The sequence below is a fragment of the Agelaius phoeniceus genome, chromosome Z (genome assembly GCF_051311805.1).
Source record: "Agelaius phoeniceus isolate bAgePho1 chromosome Z, bAgePho1.hap1, whole genome shotgun sequence".
Taxonomy (NCBI): Eukaryota; Metazoa; Chordata; class Aves; order Passeriformes; family Icteridae; genus Agelaius; species Agelaius phoeniceus.
This window is the reverse complement of record NC_135303.1, coordinates 89,000,363-89,006,362: the sequence shown is the minus strand read 5'-3', so window position 1 is coordinate 89,006,362 and position 6,000 is coordinate 89,000,363.

The following is a 6,000-nucleotide window of genomic DNA, read 5'->3' as shown; positions in this document are numbered from 1 at the left end:
TGGATCAAGATACCTCTATCCACACCCAGGTGGGCAGCGGAATAGGAAAACTGGTGGATGGGGACTAAAAAAAAACAGGTAGAGAAAGAGGGGAGGTGATCCATACAGGTTATAATGACAGATGTGTCTAAAGGGTTTCAAAATTTAAGAGGACAAAGACAAGTTAGGAAAAATATTCCTTAATAAATGCTCTCTGAGGCCACATGGAAGGGTTTGGTGATATTTATTTGTCTTCATAACCATTCATTTAGGATTATCTATGTTTGCTTTTTAAAAATTTGAATATTTAAAAAATAATTAATTATGTCAATGTTGAGCACAGTCAGTATACTTTTTATTTTTATCTAAGGGTTTTTTAGATCCCTTAAAAAACTTTCTCCATCATGATAAACAATGCCCTGACATTTCCTCCAGAGCTAGATTTAGAGCTAGATTTAGCATTGGCTTCTGTCTTGCCATGACCATCTACACAATTGCAAAGAAATCATACAAACATGTTCTGAATCTCTGCTTCATCAGGTCCAATGAAGAATGCTTTCCAGTGGGCTCATGCCTTCAAGATGATTGAATCTGTAAATTAAATTAGAATGAATCTGCTGCCCATATGCTACCAACCCACACCTTCAAGTCCTATCTTCTTCCCCGAGACATGAAAAGGCTTCCCCTTGTTCCCAGCAGAGCCCAACCATGATTTTCCTCAATGTCTTCCTGTCCCCTCACATTATAGCACAGCATTCACCATGAAAATCTGTCCCTTCAGCAAAAGGATATAATTTCTCCACATCAGTTTGCTCATAAACAGTCCCTAATTTCCTTCTGCTTGTAGATCAGGTTTAAGAGCAACATTTGGTTTTATAAATCAAAGGTCCAAACACTTTTTTTTGGAAGAAGAGGAGAATGAAACAGTTAAACATGCAGATAATATGATCAAATCTGCTTTATTTTTTTTAGTAAACTTGGGAATAGTTTCCACTCCAACGTAAATATGATTTCAATTTAGCATTTCATCCTTACTCAGCAAAGCATGTTAACACCCTCTAAATTTTAAGCAAGTGCTTAAATCCCATTCCAGTGGCACTTAATCAGGCACTAAAGTTAAGTATGTGTTTAAATGCTTTGATGACTTGAAGCCTAAACAATGAGCAAAGTAATGACTTACTGAGATTTCGCTGTGCCAGGAAATAATGCTTATTGAAGAAAGGACACTATGATACACCTCAAGCCATTTCATAGTCAAAGAAAGGGCTTTGGATTGCTTGCATGGTTTTCTACAGTCTTTCACCTTCATTAAAACAAAATAACACAAAAGAAAGGGAAAATATCCTTGAGAAATATTCAGAGCTATAAATAAATAATGAGGCATACAGTATTTCAATCTATAATCACAGTTTATGAAAGTTGTGGAGAGTGTGGTAGAAATTTGTTCATCTGTCTTGTACATGAACAATAAGGCCATGTCATGAACAATGAGCCTATAAAACAGGATCATAACAGGAAGAAAGCTTTTATGTACATATTATTAAGATTAGGATATAACACTGTAAGGCTCTTCCTCTTTTTTTTTTTTTTTTTACTTAAATTGAACACTGCATGTATAAGAAAGAGAAGCTTTACCTCCTTCCCCACTGATGGAATGAGTTTGTAATTGTTTTTATGTGGGAAGATTATTTGGGCAAGTATTTGGAAGTGCCTCCTATACATCTCAGTAGTGAAACAGTTAATTTTAAAATCCAAATTTATTTTATATTCATGAGAAAACACCTGTATAGGGCATGCTTGTATCCGCATGACAGTAACACCCTGACTGATTTAGTATCAATCCTTACATTATAGCTTGAGGATATTGAAGAAACAAGCATATTATATTGTTCCAAATGAGAATTTCAAAAAGTACTGAATAAAGGATAAGAACACATAAAAGAGAGCATAAACATTCAGGTTCAGTGCATAAGCTGGTCAGAAACTGGAAAGCTTAGAATGAGTTCATGTTGTGTGACTGATCCATGAACCCTAACTACAGAATAACTTGCTCTCCTGAAACCAACAGTAATCAACACAGATCACTGTAAACCATTAGACAGAGGCCTGTAAAATGGGGATAACAGTATACTATTTCCCAAACTACCTGGTGTTTTCAGACTAAGAGTGCCAAAATAATACACAATGGTCAAAAAATTGACATGAACAGCATGTCAATTTTGCTATACATGCCTAGATGTCTGTAATGCTCCTGCATTCCTGTGAGAAAATGGAGATTATCTGTGTTAAAACATATATCATATTATTCTTTCCTTCTCCGAGGAAGGATGTGAAGCACAACCACTGGGCCCAGTAAGAGTTCAAATAATCATCTCAATAAATGGGTTTAAAAAATTTCACACCAACATTTAATTTAAAAATAAAAAATACAAAAGAAACAAGTAAACATGCTAATAAAAGAAATCGTGATATGGAGAAGATTACTGGGGCAGAGACTGCCTTTTCCTTTGTTTTATATTACACTCACAAGTAGAGACGTCTTATATTTGAGGCTAGCAGATGCTAATGTAATAATTAACATTAAAAAATTAGGAGCATTTGAAACCATCAGACATCATGTCTGTGTGCTTTTTCCATTCATACGTTGCTGATATTCATAGGGGAAGCAAATAAAGCTTAAGAACTATCAGGTTCCTTCTTGGATATCTCACGGAGGCTTGAACTTCATAGAGGAATTATCTTAATCATATCATCAAAGGAAAGGGCTTGAAATATGATCTCAGATGGAAACTCTGATGAAGAGAAGTATAGCATAAATTTCTCGGCACTCAAGCCTTAGAAATTACAGCCATGACTCCATATCTCAGGCTCTGTAAGGAATAATAATTACTATTTGGCAATTTATCAAGGTGAGGGTTCCACTGGAGGGAACATCATATTCAATTTGGGAGCTGAAATTACAGAACTAGTGAGATATTGAATAACAGCACAAAGCAGGAAGTATAGGCAAGGAAAGTGATGGAACAAATCTGAAGTAAAGGTGAAGAACTCAGAATGAGCTATCAAGACAACCTCCATGTTTTCCAGTTATTATCTTTAGATTCTCCAGTAGAAAAGTTTTTGTAGCATGCCAATCCAGCTCAGCAACTAGTGTCAGAAGCATTATGAGAAGATAGAACCTGGAAAAATACAGGCACTTCTCTTTTTAGACTGAATTTGAATGAATTTTCTGAGTATACTTAGAATACGAGAATCATGGTGTATCCTGAGTTGGAAGGGACCCACCATACTTATTGGATCCATTTCCTAGCTCTCCACAGGAAGTAACTGCTGAATTTGTCTCAGGCTTTCTCTTGCCTATAGTTTTTCAAAATATTTAATTAAGTGTTTGAAGAGACTTATAACTTAACTATCTGTAGAGTCAAAATTAAATATGTGATTAAGAGTAGGTTTCCCTTTTATAAGCAGCTGAGACAATTATTTTAAGAAATTATTTTTCCTTGCTCAACACATAGGTCCCTATTCCTGCTTCATGGAAATTGTGAGGAACATTCAGATAACTTAGATTCCCTTATATCTCCTACTTCAGCTGTCATTTCCAGGGGTGGAGGAATATATACATAACCTGTAACCTGTAGAACCTCTCCTCTGACAGACAAAATTTATGCAAATTCATTACTTTAGTTCTAATTGTAAGGATTAGATATCAGTACTTTTAGGATTTTGTAGGGAATCAGAGAAGCCCCTAAGGACCCTTATCAATGTGAATGTAGAATTAGTAGGAAACTGGACTAGATGACCCCCTGCGGTCTCTTTCAACCTAAATTGTTTCATGATTCAGGCTGCCCAAGGAAGTGGCAGAGTTGTCATTCTTGGAGGTATTTAGCAGACAAGGAGATTTGGTTTAGCAGTGAGAGGTTAAGGATTGGTCTCCGTGTTCTTAGAGAGCTCTTCCAGCCTAAATGATTCAGTGTTTCCATGATTCTGTGATCTAGCCTGCTCTAGATATCTCTGTTAGCATATGGGGAATTGCACATGGAAATTTGCATTCCTGCTGATTATAAAATCACAGAATCTAAGAATGGTTATGGGAGTGCTGGAGGTCTTCTACTCCACCCTCCCTGTTGTGCCCTGCTCAGACACTCGGATCTGCGTTGGTTAGGGAGCTGTTATGCAATGACTCAACAGGAGTGTAACAATTGATTTGGATATGCTAGACCGCTGCTTATAAGAATATAAAGAACATATAAGCATGCATATTCCACAATTTGAAAAACATTATGTGTCACCTCTTTTGTTGTAGGTTGATTAAGGCAAGGGGTGTCTTTACTGTGGCCAGCAACTTGACGTTTCAGCACTACAGATACATTGTGGAAGACTTGTGTTAACTAAGCTAATGACCAATTAAACAAATTTGAATAGTATGTTAAATGTGTGACATTGGATTTTCTAGGCAAGAATGCCTAAATCTTGGTAGCTGAACCAGAGGCAGGACTGACACAGTGAATTTATCTTTGTGTTAATGCATTTAGTTCACAAATTTCCTGTGTATTTGTTTAGTCTCAAGGATATTCAATGCAATTCCCAGACTGATACATGAATTACTGTAAAAATGTTTAGGCAGTGTCATGCTTTATGAACCAGACCCCTGGGCTGTTCAGTATGGGTTAAACCAAGGACAGACTGTTTTTCATGACAAAGATATTAAGCTATCTATATGAACCCCTGACCATCAAATTACTCACTGTTTGTCATACCATTTTTAATTTACATGGTACAAGGGGCTTAAATGTCAGCATCTCTGTTATAACTTAGACTCCAGTGTCTTTAATTAATGTTTCATGTTCATGTTATGGTTATTTAGAATTTGCTGAAAACCCAGGAGTCATAAATTTCTTTTACAGGTCTTTGTGGTATGAACTTTAACAAAACAGCTATAAAGAGGTAATAGGAATGAACAGTACATCACATAAAGCACAGCAAAGGAAGAAAGGTGGGAATAAACTCCAGGAAAATAAAAAAGTTTCATCTTTTTAGATTGGTGTTTATGATAATTTCATTATTTCTTCAGACGCAGGGACACAGAAGGTAAATAAGGAAACTGTGCATAAAAAAATTCATAGTTGTTGGGTGTTGCATTTTCTTTTTGTATACACATTAGGATTAATTTAATATATTTTACAAACATTTAACTAACTGAAGCTGAAAGGAGTCCATCTACTTGCATGCAATACTCCTGTCTCAGTTAACCTGGTGTTCTTTGTGAGTGCCTGGACTCCTGTAGCTGGGCACAGAGCCATTAATGTGAATTTGGTCTTGCAGCTGACAGTGAGGACAGGGAAATTCACTCTGTTGATTGTCATCCGTGAATGTGGAGTCACATTGCAGACATAGAATAAACTTAGGAATCTGAAAAAGTCAATGAAACCATATGAATGGGAGTGGAGGACACTCTTAGCTTCCAAATGTGGTCGCCTTAGTGACAGAGGTCAAGACCACATCTTGTTTTCTTCTGGATCACTCTGGTAATCCCACTCAAGCTCAAGTGGGAAACTGTAGTAAGGAATAAGCTTATGTTCAATGTAGAGGAAGATATAAATGGACTTGAGATTATGAAACAGCTGTTATGAACAGTACATGTGGAGTAAATTAAAAAAACACTATAGTATGACTAAGAAATATAGTACAAAATGTGTAGCAGATTGGAATTGAGGCTGATATATTTTCATATGAGTGAGGAAGATGCCTTTTGGTCAAGTTCTCTTCTAACACACAAGCCAGAAATGGATTTATGTTTGCAAAAAAGTGGAGAGGCTTGTGTCTCCAAATAAATAGCAGAGTGGCTCAGAACCATCATGTTTTTTAAAAGAATGGTAAGTTTCACAATGAATGTGTTTGCACGTGTATTAGTACAGAGATATAACAAATAAATTGAGTTATGTATTTGTCAAAATTATATATGAACTTTATAAATTCCTAAGTTGCCTTAAAAATAAAGATGAAGAAACGCTGTGCTACCAC